The following is an 18,981-nucleotide window of genomic DNA, read 5'->3' as shown; positions in this document are numbered from 1 at the left end:
CAGCTTCTGCTCGGTAGCGGGACCATCCTTCTCGACCGGCTGGTGTTAGCAGTACTGCAGCTGGAATCCCATAAACATATTCCAGAACATAAGCCCTCTCTTCTCTTGAGGATCTAGGCCCCAAGGCATCCAACAACGCTGTGACTTGGGCCATTTTGGACAAAGTTGATTCCCGATTGTCACTAGATCCATGATGTGGCACATAGTTTAAATCCTCTGGGTCAATATCGGCGGGATCCTCATCGTCCTCTGCATCATTCTGGGCATCCCAACGGACAAATTTCTGGATCAAGGCTGACCGAGTCTCAGCGTTCCAGTAGATAATCTTTCGCCTCTGGCACAGATCCTGTAGCATCCATTTACTGCAGTGGTCGTAACTCCTCTCTTGTCCTTGTCCCATGGCTGAGCTGGTGGGGTTGGACATGGCAGCGTCCGAAACCTGAATGCCTCCCCTATGGCCTGCTGGGTATGCTTATGTGCCTCCCTGGTTGTTGAGCCCTGGACGGTGTCCACGAACACCAGAACGCTGCAGTTCCCCTGGGTAAACCAGCCTGAGTAGTATCCCACCGCTGCCACCAACTGTGGGGACACTGGGCTCAGTGGGTGCTCTCGTCCACTAAAATCCGCCACCTTTAGAAAGACAGCGTGGCTCAGGGCTCATCCCAACTGAACGCCGGCCTCCTTAACCGTGGGCGAAACACTACTCAGACAACACAGGGTGAGGGAACCACAATAATTGGACTTTATTGGATCCCCAAACAATTAACGGCACATAACACATAACCAGCAAAACACAAATGTAACAGGCAACAGAGTCTCACCCTTCCGCTGGCTCACCAGGGATTTAGAATGTGCTTGCCTCAGAGGTTCCAGGGCCGCTTACTCCAATCCAGCAGCACCCCGCTTTTGGCGGGCACCCACCGAGAAAGGAATAATGCCAGATTTAGAAAGCTGTCTGAGGTCTGCAAAGTCTGTAACAGGTGACTGAACTGTCCCAACCTGAGTGTCCTCCTTAGGTAGTCCAGGTTTGATGTTCCAATCCTGGCAGCCGGAGTCGAAATCCCTAGGCTGTGGATATGGTCTCCAACCGGAACCGAAGTCCCTAGATTGAAGCCATAAGATATCCTGATCCTCTAGTCAGCTCCGAAGAGCTTAGACTGGATCCATCAGCATCCAACAACAACCACCTGGTGGCTTAAAGAAATCCCTTTTTAAGCCACAGCCTTCCACTTAGATACACTGCGTCCTCATCGATTGGTTGGACAAGATCGCCTCTCCCATTGAATGAATCTCAAGCTGCATGGACAATGTTCATCCAAATGATGTCTACAGAAAGACTGAAGATTTCTACATGGTGTCTGCAAGTCACAGACTCAACAATGGCAACTAAGGTAATCACATTAGCAATACACAACTACAATACAATGTTTACTGGAAAAGTCTGGAGAACAATACGTCTGGCTTTCAGTGGCCAACACAATTACATTGAGTCAACAAGAGTCTTGTAAAAACAATGAGGGACTTCTCCCCCGTCTATAGACAATTTAAAATGCTGTCTGGCTGAATTTTAAGAAACTTTAACCCATGAGAGTCCATGTTGTCCCTCATCCCCCTGGTGAGTGTCACCTTACCTGCGGTAACAGCAGTGTGACCCCGCCTGTCAGCTGCTTCTCTCCCCCCTATTCCCCATGGTGAGTGACACCTTACCTGCGGTAACAGCAGTGTGAAAAAGCCTGTCAGCTGCTTCTCTCCCCCTATCCCCCTAGTGAGTGTCACCTTACCTGCGGAAACAGCAGTGTGACCCTGCCTGTCAGTTGTTTCTCTCCCCCTGGTGAGTGTCACCTTACCTGCAATAACAGCAGTGTGAACTCCGCCTGTCAGCTACTTCTCTTCCCCTATCCACATGGTGAGTGTCACCTTACCTGCGGTAACAGCAATGTGACCCTGCCTGTCGGCTGCTTCTCTCCCCCTATCCCCCTGGTGAGAGTAACCTTACCTGCAGTAACAGCAGTGTGACCCCGCCTGTCAGCTGCTTCTCTACCCCTCTTCCCCTAGTGAGTGTCACCTTACCTGCAGTAACAGCAGTGTGACCCCGCCTGCCAGCTGCTTCTCTCCCCCTCTCAAACTAGTGAGTGTCACCTTACCTGCAGTAACAGCAGTGTGACCCCGCCTGTAAGCTGCTTCTCTCCCCCTCTCCTCCTAGTGAGTGTCACCTTACCTGCGGTAAGAGCAGTGTGAACATACCTGTCAGCTGCTTCTCTCCCCCTATCCCCCTGGTGAGTGTCACCTTACCTGCGGTAACAGCAGTGTGACCCCGCCAGTCAGCTGCTTCTCTCCCCCTATCTATCTGGTGAGTGTCACCTTACCTGAGGTAACAGTAGTGTGACCACACCTGTCAGTTGCTTCGCTCCCCCTATTCCACTAGTGAGTGTCACCTTACCTGCGGTAAAAGCAGTGTGACCCCGACTGTCAGCTGCTTCCCTCCCCCTATCCCCCTGGTGAGTGTCACCTTACCTGCAGTAACAGCAGTGTGACCCCACCTGTCAGCTGCTTCTCTCCTTCTATCCTCCTGGTGAGTGTCACCTTACCTGCGGTAACAGCAGTGTGACCCCGCCTGTCAGCTGTTTCTCTCCCCCTATCTACCTGGTGAGTGTCACCTTACCTGCGGTAACAGCAGTGTGACCCTGCCTGTCAGCTGCTTCTCTCCCCCTATCCTCCTGGTTGAGTGTCACCTTACCTGCGGTAACAGCAGTGTGACCCCGCCTGTCAGCTGCTTCTCTCCCCCTCTCCCCCTAGTGAGTGTCACCTTACCTGCGGTAACAGCAGTGTGACCCCGCCTGTCAGATGCTTCTCTCCCCCTCTCCCACTAGTGAGTGTCACCTTACCAGCGGTAACAGCAGTGTGACCCTGCCTGTCAGCTGCTTCTCTCCCCCTATCCTCCTGGTGAGTGTCACCTTACCTGCAGTAACAGCAGTGTGACCCCGCCTGTCAGCTGCTTCCCCCCCCCTATCCTCCTGGTGAGTGTCACCTTACCTGCGGTAACAGCAGTGTGACCCTGCCTGTCAGATGCTTCTCTCCCCCTATCTACCCGTTGAGTGTCACCTTACCTGCGGTAACAGCAGTGTGAATCCGCCTGTCAGCTGCTTCTCTCCCCTTATCCCCCTGGTGAGTGTCAACTTACCTGAAGTAACAGCAGTGTGACCCCGCCTGTTAGCTGCTTCTCTCCCCCTGTCCCCCTGGTGAGTGTCACCATACCTGCGGTAACAGCAGTGTGACCCCGCCTGTCAGATGCTTCTCTCCCCCTCTCACACGAGTGTCACCTTACCTGCGGTAACAGCAGTGTGACCCCGCCTGTCAGCTGCTTTTCTACCCCTATCCTCCTGGTGAGTGTCACCTTACCTGCAGTAACAGCAGTGTGACCCCGCCTGTCAGCTGCTTCTCTCCCCCTATCTACCTGGTGTCACCTTACCTGTGGTAACAGCAATGTGATCCCGCCTGTTAGCTGCTTCTCTCCCCCTATCCCTCTAGTGAGTGTCACCTTACCTGCAGTAACAGCAGTGTGATCCCGCCTGTTAGCTGCTTCTCTCCCCCTATCTCCCTAGTGAGTGTCAACTTACCTGCGGTAACAGCAGTGAGATCCGGCCTGTCAGCTGCTTCTCTCCCCCTATCCCCCTGGTGAGTGTCACCTTACCTGCGGTAACAGCAGTGTGACCCTGCCTGTCAGCTGCTTCTCTCCCCCTATCCTCCTGGTGAGTGTCACCTTACCTGCAGTAACAGCAGTGTGACCTCGCCTGTCAGCTGCTTCCCTCCCCCTATCCTCCTGGTGAGTGTCACCTTACCTGCGGTAACAGCAGTGAGACCCTGCCTGTCAGCTGCTTCTCTCCCCCTATCTACCTGGTGAGTGTCACCTTACCTGCGGTAACAGCAGTGTGACCCCGCCTGTCAGCTGCTTCTCTCCCTCTATCTACCTGGTGAGTGTCACCTTACCTGCGGTAACAGCAGTGTGACTCCGCCTGTCAGCCTCTTCTCTCCTCCTATCCACGTTGGTGAGTGTCAACTTATCTGCGGTAACAGCAGTGTGACCCCACCTGTCAGCTGCTTCTCTCCCCCTATCCCCCTGGTGAGTGTCACCTTACCTGCAGTAACAGCAGTGTGACCCCGCCTGTCAGCTGCTTCTCTCCCCCTCTCCTCCTAGTGAGTGTCACCTTTCCTGCGGTAACAGCAGTGTGACCCCGCCTGTCAGATGCTTCTCTCCCCCTCTCCCACGAGTGTCACCTTACCTGCGGTAACAGCAGTGTGACCCTGCCTGTCAGCTGCTTCTCTCCCCCTCTCCCCCTAGTGAGTGTCACCTTACCTGCAGTAACAGCAGTGTAACCCCGCCTGTCAGCTGCTTCTCTCCCCCTATCCCCCTGGTGAGTGTCACCTTACATGCGGTAACAGCAGTGTGACCCTGCCTGTCAGCTGCTTCTCTACCCCTGTCCTCCTGGTGAGTGTCACCTTACCTGCGGTAACAGCAGTGTGACCCCGCCTGTCAGCTGCTTCTCTCCCACTATCTACCTGGTGAGTGTCACCTTACCTGTGGTAACAACAATGTGATCCCGCCTGTTAGCTGATTCTCTCCCCCTATCCCCCTAGTGAGTGTCACCTTACCTGCAGTAACAGCAGTGTCATCCCGCCTGTTACCTGCTTCTCTCCCCCTATCTCCCTAGTGAGTGTCACTTTACCTGCGGTAACAGCAGTGAGACCCTGCCTGTCAGCTGCTTCTCTCCCCCTATCCCCCTGGTGAATGTCACCTTACCTGCGGTAACAGCAGTGTGACCCTGCCTGTCAGCTCCTTCTCTCCCCCTATCCTCCTGGTGAGTGTCACCTTACCTGCAGTAACAGCAGTGTGACCCCGCCTGTCAGCTGCTTCCCTCCCCCTATCCTCCTGGTGAGTGTCACCTTACCTGCGGTAACAGCAGTGTGACCCTGCCTGTCAGCTGCTTCTCTCCCCCTATCTACCTGGTGAGTGTCACCTTACCTGCGGTAACAGCAGTGTGACCCCGCCTGTCAGCTGCTTCTCTCCCCCTATCCCCCTGGTGAGTGTCTCCTTACCTGCAGTAACAGCAGTGTGACCCCGCCTGTCAGCTGCTTCGCTCCCCCTATCCCCCTGGTGGGTGTCACCTTTCCTGCAGTAACAGCAGTGTGACCCCACCTGTCAGCTGCTTCTCTCCCCCTATCCCCCTGGTGAGTGTCACCTTACCTGCGGTAACAGCAGTGTGACCCCGCCTGTCAGCTGTTTCTCTACCCCTCTCCCCCTAGTGAGTGTCACCTTACCTGCGGTAACAGCAGTGTGACTCCGCCTGTCAGATGCTTCTCTCCTCCTCTCCCACTAGTAAGTGTCACCTTACCTGCGGTAACAGCAGTGTGACCCTGCCTGTCAGCTGCTTCTCTCCCCCTCTCCTCATAGTGAGTGTTACCTTACCTGCAGTAACCGCAGTGTAACCCTGCCTGTCAGCTGCTTCTCTCCTTCTATCCTCCTGGTGAGTGTCACCTTACCTGCGGTAACAGCAGTGTGACCCCGCCTGTCAGCTGTTTCTCTCCCCCTATCTACCTGGTGAGTGTCACCTTACCTGTGGTAACAGCAATGTGATCCCGCCTGTTAGCTGCTTCTCTCCCCCTATCCCCCCGGTGAGTGTCACCTTACCTGCAGTAACAGCAGTGTGACCCTGCCTGTCAGCTGCTTCTCTCCCCCTATCTACCTGGTGAGTGTCACCTTACCTGCGGTAACAGCAGTGTGACCCCGCCTGTCAGCTGTTTCTCTCCCCCTATCTACCTGGTGAGTGTCACCTTACCTGTGGTAACAGCAATGTGATCCCGCCTGTTAGCTGTTTCTCTCCCCCTATCCCCCTAGTGAGTGTCACCTTACCTGCGGTAACAGCAGTGAGACCCTGCCTGTCAGCTGCTTCTCTCCCCCTATCCCCCTGGTGAGTGTCACCTTACCTACGGTAACAGCAGTGTGACCCTGCCTGTCAGCTGCTTCTCTCCCCCTATCCTACTGGTGAGTGTCACCTTACCTGTAGTAACAGCAGTGTGACCCTGCCTGTCAGCTGCTTCCCTCCCCCTATCCTCCTGGTGAGTGTCCCCTTACCTGCGGTAACAGCAGTGTGACCCTGCCTGTCAGCTGCTTCTCTCCCCCTATCTACCTGGTGAGTGTCCCCTTACCTGCGCTAACAGCAGTGCGACCCCGTCTGTCAGCTGCTTCTCTCCCCCTATCTACCTGGAGAGTGTCACCTTACCTGCGGTAACAGCAGTGTGACCCTGCCTGTCAGCTGCTTCTCTCCCCCTATCCCCCTGGTGAGTGTCACCTTACCTGCAGTAACAGCAGTGTGACCCCGCCTGTCAGCTGCTTCCCTCCCCCTATTCCCCTAGTGAGTGTCAACTTACCTGCAGTAACAGCAGTGTGACCCCGCCTGTCAGCTGCTTCCCTCCCCATATCCCCCTGGTGAGTGTCACCTTACCTGCAGTAACAGCAGTGTGACCCCGCCTGTCAGCTGCTTCTCTCCCCCTATCCCCTTGGTGAGTGTCACCTTACCTGCGGTAACAGCAGTGTGACCCCGCCTGTCAGCTGCTTCTCTCCCCCTAGTGAGTGTCTCCTTACCTGCGGTAACAGCAGTGTGACCCCGCCTGTCAGCTGCTTCTCTCCCCCTATCCCCCTGGTGAGTGTCACCTTACCTGCGGTAACAGCAGTGTGACCCCGCCTGTCAGCTGCTTCTCTACCCCTCTCCCCCTAGTGAGTGTCACCTTACCTGCGGTAACAGCAGTGTGACTCCACCTGTCAGATGCTTCTCTCCCAATCTCCCACTAGTGAGTGTCACCTTACCTGCGGTAACAGCAGTGTGACCCTGCCTGTCAGCTGCTTCTGTCGCGGGCGGGGAGGAGGGTGTCAGCACACCGCGCTCACCCCTTCTGCTCGGGTCCGGCAGCTGCTCAGTGGTGGCTCGAGCGGTGGGCCGGATCCCGGGGTGTCTCGAGCGGCACTCCTCGCCCGTGAGTGAAAGGGGTTTGTTTGTTGGGTGTGGGGATTGTTATAGTTCGTGACGCCACCCACGGTTGTGGTGATTGCACCACCGCTGCTCGGTGTGGGGGTCCCGGGGATGGTGATGCGGAGCAGCCGGGTGTTGTGTTGCCCCTCCGTGGGTAGGGGTTGGTGATCCCGGGGCCCAGTGAAGAGATGTGAAGTGTAGGGCCTGGAGGGCGCAGGGACGCGGGGGCAGCGCTGTGCCTTGCGGCACTGTGGTACTCACTCAGCCTGAGACTTGGACACAGTTTGTACGGTAAACCAAACGGCTGGTAGGACGGTCCCACAGACGGCTACACCTGCACTCCCGGTAGGTGACGGTGATGTCTCTCTTCCTTGCACCTGTGTTGACTGATGGTAGCGGTGGATTCCCTCCGGTTACCCGCTCCCCGACTGCAATCTGGGCCGGAGGAGCTCTACACTTTGCCCGCAGGCGCTGGCCCTGGGGAAACTGGTGCCCTGGCGGTGGCGGTGTCTCCCCTGTAATGGTCGGGCTGTTGCCGTCAATCGGGACTTGGTTGCTGGGGGATCTACGTCCCCTTCACTGACGGATTCGGCAAATTTGGCGACTCCTAGCCTTGCCGGGGTCCGAGAGGCCCCTGCCCTGGTGCTGACTGTCTTTCGGAACACTGCTCCAGACCACCGGGCACACAGCCAACGGGGGTCCTTCCAGGAACTTCCAAACGGTCCCCCTCCGGACAGTCACCGCCGTCGCTGACCTTGCTGTTCTAGCCCTACACACAGCTGGGCTCTCAGGCTTTGCACTCTCTCTGCGCTGTCACCACTTCTTGCTTTCCTCCTTTTTCACTTCTCCTACTTTCACTTCTTGTTGTTTACTCTTACTTTTGCTCCTCACACTTGCCCTGCCTGGGCCTTCTCACTCCTTCCACTTCCTCCTCCCTGACTAGACTGCCAGGTAACTTCCTGCCTCCAGAGTTGTGAGCTCCTTGGTGGGCGGAGCCAACCGCCTGGCCCACCCCCTGGTGTGCATCAACAGACTCCTGGAGGAAGGCAACAAGGATTTCTAGGTTAGCAGATGTGCCTACCTGGAGTGTGGGGTGTGGTGGTGTTGTGACCTGTGTCCCCTGGTTTGCCCAGGGCGACACATTCCCCCTTAGCAAAATGCAGACCGTCCGCGGGCTGCCGTCCTACACCGGTTTTATTTTTCTGTAAAAAGGGGATAACAGGGTTAAACAACAATAAATGACATTTTTAATAAACTCTTCCCAAGACGGGAGGCACATTTTACTTTTAACGTTTCAACGGTATACGGTCACGGTTTCCGCTCTCTCCCACCCAAGTAACCTGGCCCTGATGCTGCCCCTAAAACCCAGGCAGCAACCCTTGACCCACAGTCCAGCACACGGTACCCGAGCGGGATCTGTCCTTCCCTCCAGAGGGTAGCCACCGGTTCCTTTGGTGGCTGGGCCCTGGCCTGCTCTGCTCAGGGCCCTCCCTCCAACCTGCCTCTCCGGAGGCGGCACTGCGGAAACGGTAACGGTACCCAACATATTTACAAGCCACTAACGTTTGTGGTTGCCCTGCAGAGTTCACGAGCTTGTCCATGGCTAGTTCCCATGCATAAACTTTAAACGGTCCCCACGGGGACAACGGTGTCGGCTCCAGCCGGTTGCAAATCAACAAAATAAATCAGGTGACTTCTTCGGATCATTTTCATTATCTTTTCAACTTCAGTAAAACTTTCAAAACATTTCAAACAAGCAGGTGGTCCCAACGGGGACGGTGCTGCGGGCCTCTATTGCCCTACTGGGTGTCCTCGTCCTCCCCACCCGGCTCGGGGCGGGAGGACACGGCTACCAGCCCCTCCAGTGCATAGCAAGCACGGCGTGGAAGGGCCGCCCGATACCCATTGCCTCCGGTTCGGGGGATATAAGTGGCCTCCATGCCAGGCAGGGCAACGACCCCCTCCTCTTCTTCTGACACAGGCTCGGTGTCAGGCCCGGAGTCGCTATCTTCTGCCCCCGCCGCAGTCACAGAGGGAGGCACACCCGATGGGCCAGGTGCGGTGCAGCACGCGAGTGCGTAGGACGGAGGTAACACAGGAGCCAGGGGCAGACCGGGTCCCTCAGCCGCAGCGACCGGTCCCTCGGGGACACAGGGGCGTGGGTCATTCTCCAGTTCCTCCATCACGGCCTCCACTCCATACACTCGCGCCACAGCAACTAGCGCCTCCACCTCCGCGGCCCATTGCTCCATCAGCCCGTCAATCTGACTCCGATAGTGACGGCAGATCCCCGCCGCCCGGGCCCTCAGCCATGCCGCTGTTCCGGACACCGGCTCGGTAGTCTCTGCAGGACTAGGTGGAGCGGACATTTTCCATCAGGGTCGATGGACCGGGGGGGGTCCCAGTGTGTTTGTTGCGACGCCACACTTACATGAGTCCAGCCGCCATCGCGTCCCCCTTAGCTCTTTCCGGCCCCTCCTCTCTCGGGGCGGGGTTTTGGCCTTCGCGCCTCTACTGCTCGAGAAGACGCTCGAGCGGGAACTTTTCGCGCCAAAGATGGCGGCTTCTGAAATTTTTCTGCCGGATACCTCCGGCGGTAACAAGGCGCACCTCTACCAGACGGCAGAGCGGTAAGATCCTGTTCGTGACGCCAAGTTGTCGCGGGCGGGGAGGAGGGTGTCAGCACACCACGCTCACCCCTTCTGCTCGGGTCCGGCAGCTGCTCAGTGGTGGCTCGAGCGGTGGGCCGGATCCCGGGGTGTCTCGAGCGGCACTCCTCGCCCGTGAGTGAAAGGGGTTTGTTTGTTGGGTGTGGGGATTGTTATAGTTCGTGACGCCACCCACGGTTGTGGTGATTGCACCACCGCTGCTCGGTGTGGGGGTCCCGGGGATGGTGATGCGGAGCAGCCGGGTGTTGTGTTGCCCCTCCGTGGGTAGGGGTTGGTGATCCCGGGGCCCAGTGAAGAGATGTGAAGTGTAGGGCCTGGAGGGCGCAGGGACGCGGGGGCAGCGCTGTGCCTTGCGGCACTGTGGTACTCACTCAGCCTGAGACTTGGACACAGTTTGTACGGTAAACCAAACGGCTGGTAGGACGGTCCCACAGACGGCTGCACCTGCACTCCCGGTAGGTGACGGTGATGTCTCTCTTCCTTGCACCTGTGTTGAGTGATGGTAGCGGTGGATTCCCTCCGGTTACCCGCTCCCCGACTGCAATCTGGGCCGGAGGAGCTCTACACTTTGCCCGCAGGCGCTGGCCCTGGGGAAACTGGTGCCCTGGCGGTGGCGGTGTCTCCCCTGTAATGGTCGGGCTGTTGCCGTCAATCGGGACTTGGTTGCTGGGGGATCTACGTCCCCTTCACTGACGGATTCGGCAAATTTGGCGACTCCTAGCCTTGCCGGGGTCTGAGAGGCCCCTGCCCTGGTGCTGACTGTCTTTCGGAACACTGCTCCAGACCACCGGGCACACAGCCAACGGGGTCCTTCCAGGAACTTCCAAACGGTCCCCCTCCGGACAGTCACCGCCGTCGCTGACCTTGCTGTTCTAGCCCTACACACAGCTGGGCTCTCAGGCTTTGCACTCTCTCTGCGCTGTCACCACTTCTTGCTTTCCTCCTTTTTCACTTCTCCTACTTTCACTTCTTGTTGTTTACTCTTACTTTTGCTCCTCACACTTGCCCTGCCTGGGCCTTCTCACTCCTTCCACTTCCTCCTCCCTGACTAGACTGCCAGGTAACTTCCTGCCTCCAGAGTTGTGAGCTCCTTGGTGGGCGGAGCCAACCACCTGGCCCACCCCCTGGTGTGCATCAACAGACTCCTGGAGGAAGGCAACAAGGATTTCTAGGTTAGCAGATGTGCCTACCTGGAGTGTGGGGTGTGGTGGTGTTGTGACCTGTGTCCCCTGGTTTGCCCAGGGCGACACACTTCTCTCCCCCTCTCCCCCTAGTGAGTGTCACCTTACCTGCAGTAACAGCAGTGTAACCCCGCCTGTCAGCTGCTTCTCTCCCCCTATCCCCCTGGTGAGTGTCACCTTACATGCGGTAACAGCAGTGTGACCCTGCCTGTCAGCTGCTTCTCTCCCCCTATCCTCCTGGTGAGTGTCACCTTACCTGCGGTAACAGCAGTGTGACCCTGCCTGTCAGCTGCTTCTCTCCTTCTATCCTCCTTGTGAGTGTCACCTTACCTGCGGTAACAGCAGTGTGACCCCGCCTGTCAGCTGCTTCTCTCCCCCTCTCCCCATAGTGAGTGTCTCCTTACCTGCGGTAACAGCAGTGTGACCCCGCCTGTCAGCTGCTTCTCTCCCCCTATCCCCCTGGTGAGTGTCACCTTACCTGCGGTAACAGCAGTGTGACCCCGCCTGTCAGCTGCTTCTCTACCCCTCTCCCCCTAGTGAGTGTCACCTTACCTGCGGTAACAGCAGTGTGACCCGCCTGTCAGCTGCTTCTCTCCCCCTATCCCCCTGGTGAGTGTCGCCTTACCTGCAGTAACAGCAGTGTGACCCCGCCTGTCAGCTGCTTCTCTCCCCCTATCCTCCTGGTGAGTGTCACCTTACCTGCAGTAACAGCAGTGTGACCCCGCCTGTCAGCTGCTTCTCTCCCCCTATCCCCCTAGTGAGTGTTACCTTACCTGCAGTAACAGCAGTGTGACCCCGCCTGTCAGCTGCTTCCCTCCCCCTATCTCCCTGGTGAGTGTCGCCTTACCTGCAGTAACAGCAGTGTGACCCCGCCTGTCAGCTGCTTCTCTCCCCCTATCCTCCTGGTGAGTGTCACCTTACCTGCAGTAACAGCAGTGTGACCCCGCCTGTCAGCTGCTTCTCTCCCCCTATCCCCCTACTGAGTGTCACCTTACCTGCGGTAACAGCAGTGAGACCCTGCCTGTCAGCTGCTTCTCTCCCTCAATACCATACCAAATTTCCATACCAAAAGGTCACAATATTAACCCCTTAACGACCGCGGGCCGTAAAATTACGTCCTAAATGACATAATCTTACTGCCCGCGGTCCTCCGGCGGCAGCATGCCGCGATCGGCACACATCTCAGCTGATTTTCACAGCTGAGATGTGTGCCTGCTAGGCACGAGCAGAATCGTTATCTGCTCGTGCCGATTAACCCCTTATAATGGCGCTGTCAATACATGACAGCGCCATTATAAGCGCAATCGCGGTAAAGTTTTACTTACCGCCGAAACCGGAAGTCACGTGACGCGATCACGTGACTCCCGATAGTTGTCATGGTAGTACAGGGTCATGTGATGACTCCTGTACTACACATGAATTGGTTTCACTTTCGCTGTGCCCGGGGCACAGCAAAAGAGAAAGACAGCGTATCTGCTGTTTACAGCCTTCCAGCTGTGATCAGCAGATACTGTAGAGCGATCGGAATGCTGATCGCAATAGCCCCCTAGGGGGACTAGTAAAATAAAAAAAAAAAGTAAAAAAATAAGTTTTAAAAAATTAAAAAAAAACAAAAAAACCTAAAAGTTCAAATCACCCCCCATTCGCCCCATTGAAAATTAAAGGGTTAAAAAAATAAAAAATATACACACATTTGGTATCGCCGCGTTCAGAAACGCCCGATCTATCAAAATATAAAATCAATTAATCTGATCAGTAAACGGCGTAGCGGCAAAAAAATTCCAAACGCCAAAACGACGTTTTTTTGTCGCCACAACTTTTGCGCAAAATGCAATAAGAGGCGATCAAAACGTAGCATCTGCGCAAAAATGGTACCGTTAAAAACGTCAGCTCGAGACGCAAAAAATAAGCCGTCATTGAGCCTAAGATCCCGAAAAATGAGAACGCTACGGGTCACGGAATATGGCGTAAAACGTGCGCCACTTTTTTCGGACAAACTTCCGATTTTTTTTTAACCCCTTATATAAAAGTAAACCTATACATGTTTGGTGTCTACGAACTCGCACTGACCTGAGGCATCACACCCACACATCAGTTTTACCATATAGTGAACACAGTGAATAAAATATCTCAAAAACTATAGTGCTATCGCACTTTTTTTGCAATTTTTCAGCATTTGGAATTTTTTTGCCATTTTCTAGTACACAATATGGTAAAACTGATGGTTTCATTTAAAAGTACAGCTCGTTCCGCAAAAAATGAGCCCTCACATGACCATATTGACTGAAAAATAAAAAAGTTACGTCTCTCAGAAAAAGAATGGCGAAAAAAAAAAACGGAAAGCGAAAAATCGGCCGGTCGTGAAAGGTTAACATATCACTTCCAAAATATACAAATCACCCCACCAAAAAAAAAAAAAAAAAAAGAAATTAAGTGGAAAAAAAAAACTTTAATTGAACAAATAGTAAATGTATTTTTTTTTTTAAATAAAATACAAGGAGACGCTGATAGAATAAACTGCACAACCTTGGAAAGTATTTAAATAAAGGAACACCAGAAAAATATTGGTAAAAATAGAAGTAAATGTCACAAGACAATGGCTATGTTCCTCCACTAGATGGTAGCATTGTACAGCTATGCCTTTAGAAAAAGAAGTCCTTCTGTGTGTTAGGCTGCTTTCACACTTCCGGTTTTTGCCGTGCGGCTTAATACGGCGCTCTGCAGGAAAAATGCAACCGGTTTTTTTTGTCACCGGTTGCGGTTTTTCCTGCATAGACTTACATTAGTGCCGTATTGTGCCGCATGGGGTTGCGTTCCGTTTGGTTGCCATGCGGCAGATTTAGCCAATGCGGCAGCCGGATGGAACGTTGCCTGGCACGTTTTTTTGTCCAGCAAAAAAAAAACGCATCGCACCGCATCCAGCCGATGCGGCACGATTTGGAATGCATGCTTATGGACGCCGCATGCGGCGTCCTGCGGCGAACACCGCATCCGACCGCCGTATGCGTGTTTTTCCACTGCGCATGCTCAGTAGCGTGCCGCAAGAAGCAAAAACCAGACGGGCCGCATGTCAAAAACGTATGCAAAGGATGCGGTTTTGTCACCGCGACCGTTGCATAGGTTTTAGAGCCGGATTGGCCGGCTCTGCTAAAACCTGAGGTGTGAAAGCAGCCTTAGGGAACCATAACATTTATTTTTAGTTAGCCATTAAAAGGTATCACAACTACAAAATTTTATTTTTGTTTCTCTCACTGAGAGCAATCAATCATTATAGAAAAAGAAAAAACACTGACTGCAAAACAAACATAAATTTCCAACACAATTAGTTCTGGAATAAATAACACTTATCTAATGTAAGAGAAAAATGACTAAAAGTTGTAAGATCGCAGTATAAGAAAGTATAAGAGCATCGACATACATAAGATGTTTATAGATATACAAAATCCAAGTGGATCCCACAAACAATAGAAATCTACTGACCACAGTGTAATGCCCAGGGCAGACTCCGCGCGAGTACAATACTCGATCCTCTTTGTCCAGTGTCCGCATCAATATGTGCCCATAACTAGGAAGGCGGCGGCAGAGGCAGACGCGTCACCATGGAGACCGGCCAGCGTCTGCCCACAGAGCCACACTAAGGAGGGAGGGAGTGGATGTGTTCCATGGAAACAGTGGAAGCAAAGGCAGAGGGGGAGTAAACAAGCTGCAATAGCAAGAGACGGCAGAAGTATATGCAGCCAGAAGAAAAACATTACCCACATGGAATAAGGGGATAAATACAGCTGTGGTAAAAATAAAGAGATCACTGCAAAATTGTCAGTGTTCCTATTTTTCTCTTTCTATGTATATTTTTGAGTAAAATGTAAATTGTTCTTTTATTCTATAAACTACTGACAACATGTCTCCGAATTTCAAAGCAATACATTTTGTATTCATTTTCTGAGAATGACAAATGGTCAAAATAACAAGAAAATGCATTGCTTCCAGACCTCAAATAATGCAAAGAAAACAAGTTCATAATCATTTAGAAACCAGAGGTGTATCTAGGCTTTCCGGCACCCAGGGCAAGACTTCAGTTTGGCGCCCCTCCCCCCATGTGACCAATCATTCAGACCCGCAACACACATCCGTGTAATTTGTACGTGTGCGGTACGTATTTGCACGTACCGGAGACACGTACACACGGAGACACATGTTATTCAATGGAAGATGGCACACGTACGTAAAATCAGACGGAACGTGTGTCCGTGTCGTAAGTACGTGTGTGCGCTTTTCTACACGGACGACATGTCCGTTTTTGGCCGGCAGCACGCAGGCACGGACCCGCTTTAGTCTATGGGTCCGTGCCTGCACGGACCGCGCACGGAGTATGTCCGTGTTCAGCACGTTTCGTCCGTGTCCGTATTTCATCACAAAATTGGAAACACTTGTTTCCAATCTATCAGGTCAATTGAAGGCAAACAACAACACCAGGATCTCATGATGAATGATTGAAATCGTTAATTGGGTAAGAATACGGATCTGAAAAAACGGACAGCACACGTACGTATTTTATGTCAATACGGACATTCCACACGTACACACGGCTCGCATACGCCATCACACGGATGCCATACGTACCGGAGAAACGCCCCAAAAATACGGAACACGGACCCGAAAAACGGACCGTGTCATACGGACGTTTTTTTTGCGGAAGTGTGTTTTAGGCCTCATATGTGATTTGCACACTTAGTCACGTGATGACGAGCTGCTCTTAATAATTTAATTTTCTCAATGTTCAAAGAGGAACAAGAAAAGCCAGTTGTCACATACAAGCATGAAAATCACATATGAGTGGAGTGGCCAAATGATGACTGCTGGATCCAGAAGCAGATCTAAATCCTGTACATTATATGCTGTTATGATTGGGCTACAGTGCTTGATTTTTATAAGTAATGCGGTTGTCCGGGGTTGAGATGAAAATCTGCAGTCACTATCTGACTGCAGACTTTTGAATTCTCACAGTGGGTACACTGCCCGCCGTCAGGATTCTCTGGTGCCGGCAGTGAGAGTGGGAGGTCACGAAACTGCAAGTATGTGATTTACATATGTGTGGTCATGTGCCGACTAGACATACATGGCCTCGCTCAAAATGAATTGAGTGAGGCTGGACACGTCAAATCAGAATGAGGCCAGAAATATAAAAATCTCATACTTGCGGTCATATGACTTTGGCATAGTGAAGTTCTGGTGACCCCTACTTCACCTCCTGTCCACCACCATATTAACTTACCCACTACGAAATAACAACAGACACGAAGCTGGATGAAATTTGCCACAGCAGCATTTATTTAAAACATAAATAACAAAATGAACATTAATAGGAGTGTGGTCCTTGAAGCCCATAAGTCTGGTGATTAACAATACCCAAACATTACCTTCCCCCTGAAGCAACTTACTCCCAGCCGCAACCACCAACTCAGGAGCACCAATGAAAAAGGGAAGGAGGAAGGGTTAAAGCACCACAGACGGGACTTGACAATCCATAGCCGGCGTCCCCCCAAAATCACCAGACCACCCACCAAATAAAGAAATTTAAGGGATCCACATCTCCCTGGACCCCAATCCAATTTACACCAACTTCGAGAACCCACCCCAACTACCACAACGAGAGCATTTTGACCCCTCAAATGCTCGAGAACCCCCCACCGCATTCAGGTGGACCCAGTCAGCCAGCCAACAATCCTGATCCACCGCCTCCAACTCAAAATGACGTACAGCCACCCCACCATTCCTTACTACAAAAGCCGAGCTTGCACAATTAATCTTAATCCGGGTCTTGTTAAGCCTTTCCACCGACCGCGCCTTACGCCACATCCATCTCGGGACTATCTTCGACCAGACCGTCCGAAGTCCTGGCAGGGATACCCAAAGCCGAAACAAGTCATGGTTAATGTCCCGGATCAGTTCCCAACCCGCCACCCGCCACCATCCCCACATCATTCCCCCCGACATGCAACACCAAAATATCAGGGGTACGATCGAGGCAAACCGCCCTATGGACTTCAGGCAACACCCTCACCCAACGCATGCCCTTCAAACTCAACCACCTGATCATCGCTGCACTCCTCGCAAACCCCAGCAACCTGCCTTCCACACGGACGTCCGCCCGGATCATCGCCCATTGCACAAACGAGTGGCCTAAGATCCACACCAACCGAGGAACTTCTCCTGCAAAACAAAAACAAAACCATGACAGAACCGAAAAAACAAGCCAGCCACCGTCCCAAACAAAATGACCCCCTAATCTACCACACCCTGAGGGCGCACGTAGCCCTGAAACCTCCTGGACTCAAGGGACCAATCCTCCGCACTATTTCCGGACTCAAACCACACACAGCTGCCTCAGTAGCTGCTCCAATCCTGAAAGAATGCGGCGCATATGTACCGCCCCGCGGGCTCGGCCGCGACCGCCGAGCCGCTCGGATCCGTGCTCGCACTGCGGGTGGTGGCTCGAGCCTCTCACGGACCCGGGCGTCACGTCGCTCTGCAAAGGAGTTGGTGCTAAACGCGGGGATTTGGGTGTTTGGTTTGAAATGATAGTTCGTGGCGCCACCCACGGGATGTGGTGATTGTGGACACCACTGCTGCGGTGAAGGTATGGGGACACCAGGGAGCGGTGTAGTGGCGCAGCTAGGTGTTGACCCCTCCGTGGGTAGGGGATGTTGGTCCCTGCGTCCGGCGGGCCGGGGCCCGGGTGCAGGGTATAGTGTTGCGGTACAGCGCGGCGCGGTGCCTGATGGCACTGGTGTACTCACTCTGACACAAGACACTGGAGTCACTGGTAAACTAAATGGAGTGATGAACGGGGCCCGCAGCCGGCTGCAGCTTTTCCCAGATTAGGTTGGTAGTGTTCGCCTTTATCCTGCACCTCTGTGTGTGAATCTTGACTCCTGTGCCTAGACACCGGTAGTCCGCTCCCCGAATTGTATCTGTCGTAGGAGCCCGTTTGCCTGCAGACGCTGGCCCTTTGGATCTCTTGCCCTTGGCGGTGGCACTTATCCGGAATGGTTGGGCTGTTGCCTTCAATCGGGACGTAGGTGAGAATGAACCCCTGAGGTCAAGACCGCAAACAGTTAATTTGACTATGTTGGTGGCTTCTAGCCTAGTTCGGGATCTGAGTACCCTGCCTGGTGCTCCGGTATCCAGTTTGCTCCCCGGTTCGGTTCCGGCGGGCCACTACCCTGTCCCGGTCCCTTACGGTTCCACCGGTCGTTTTCCCGGTCTCCTGCAGTCGGCCACTACCGTCTGCCTCCTTGACAATGGCGTCTGGGCTCCGACCCAGCCACCGGTAGTCTTTGGCAGGCCTGAGCGCAGGTCTGCCTGAGAACTCAACCTCCCTCCTTCACTGTCCAAACTCCTCTCTCTTCTCACTTCAACTTGACTCTTCCAGAGCCCGAGCTAGACTACTTGGGTTCCCGCCTCCAGGCCTGTGAACTCCTCGGTGGGTGGAGCCAACCGCCTGGCTCCACCCCCCTGGTGTGGACATCAAACCTGGAGGGTGGTGACAAGGCTTTTAAGTTTGACTGATGTTACCTAACTGGGAGAGGGGTGTGGTGTTGTGTGTGACTACCTGGGACGACCTGGATAGTCCAGGGCGTCACACATAACAACCCGGATCTAGACCAATGGCCTCTACACACCTCCGAAAAACCATCCTAAACTCATAATTGGATAAAAAGGAACCATTCTTATGACAAAGCAATGGCCCATCCGCCCGAGGCCCCTGATCCAAAAACTCCCATAAGCACCGCACTAGACACATCTCCAAGCTCGGGACGATCCCAAGCACCACACGCCTACCCTTGCTGGCCTGATCCATTTTTGACCTCCTAATCCAATACTCCACCCCTCTCTGAAATAAAACCACATCCCGGGTCTGAACGCCCCCACGGCCATGTCGACTAACCGCAACCAGCTCCACAATCCTAAGGGCACCAAAAAACGCAAATGAAAACGCCAACCGAAAAAACAACACCTTAAAGCTCGAATTACACACAGAACCCAATTACGCCCCCAACCGTTCCAACAGAGCAAACTACACCGGCCTTCTCCGGTCTAACCTAG

The 18,981-nt window shown here is 53.6% G+C and overlaps 1 protein-coding gene across 1 annotated transcript in view; it reads right to left on the bottom strand.

Annotated features, from left to right (window-relative positions):
• Positions 1-14,442, bottom strand: part of NME5 (NME/NM23 family member 5) — a 293,847-nt gene extending 279,405 nt beyond the window's left edge. Inside the window, exon 1 of the mRNA XM_075342329.1 lies at positions 14,356-14,442. The gene's annotated coding sequence lies outside the window, so the exon portion shown is untranslated. The remainder of the gene's footprint in view (positions 1-14,355) is intronic.
• Positions 14,443-18,981: the final 4,539 nt, after the last annotated feature.

The sequence above is a fragment of the Anomaloglossus baeobatrachus genome, chromosome 4 (genome assembly GCF_048569485.1).
Source record: "Anomaloglossus baeobatrachus isolate aAnoBae1 chromosome 4, aAnoBae1.hap1, whole genome shotgun sequence".
In the NCBI taxonomy this organism is placed as follows: domain Eukaryota; kingdom Metazoa; phylum Chordata; class Amphibia; order Anura; family Aromobatidae; genus Anomaloglossus; species Anomaloglossus baeobatrachus.
The sequence above is the reverse complement of the archived record's forward strand: the minus strand, read 5'-3'. Positions and strand labels throughout refer to the sequence as shown.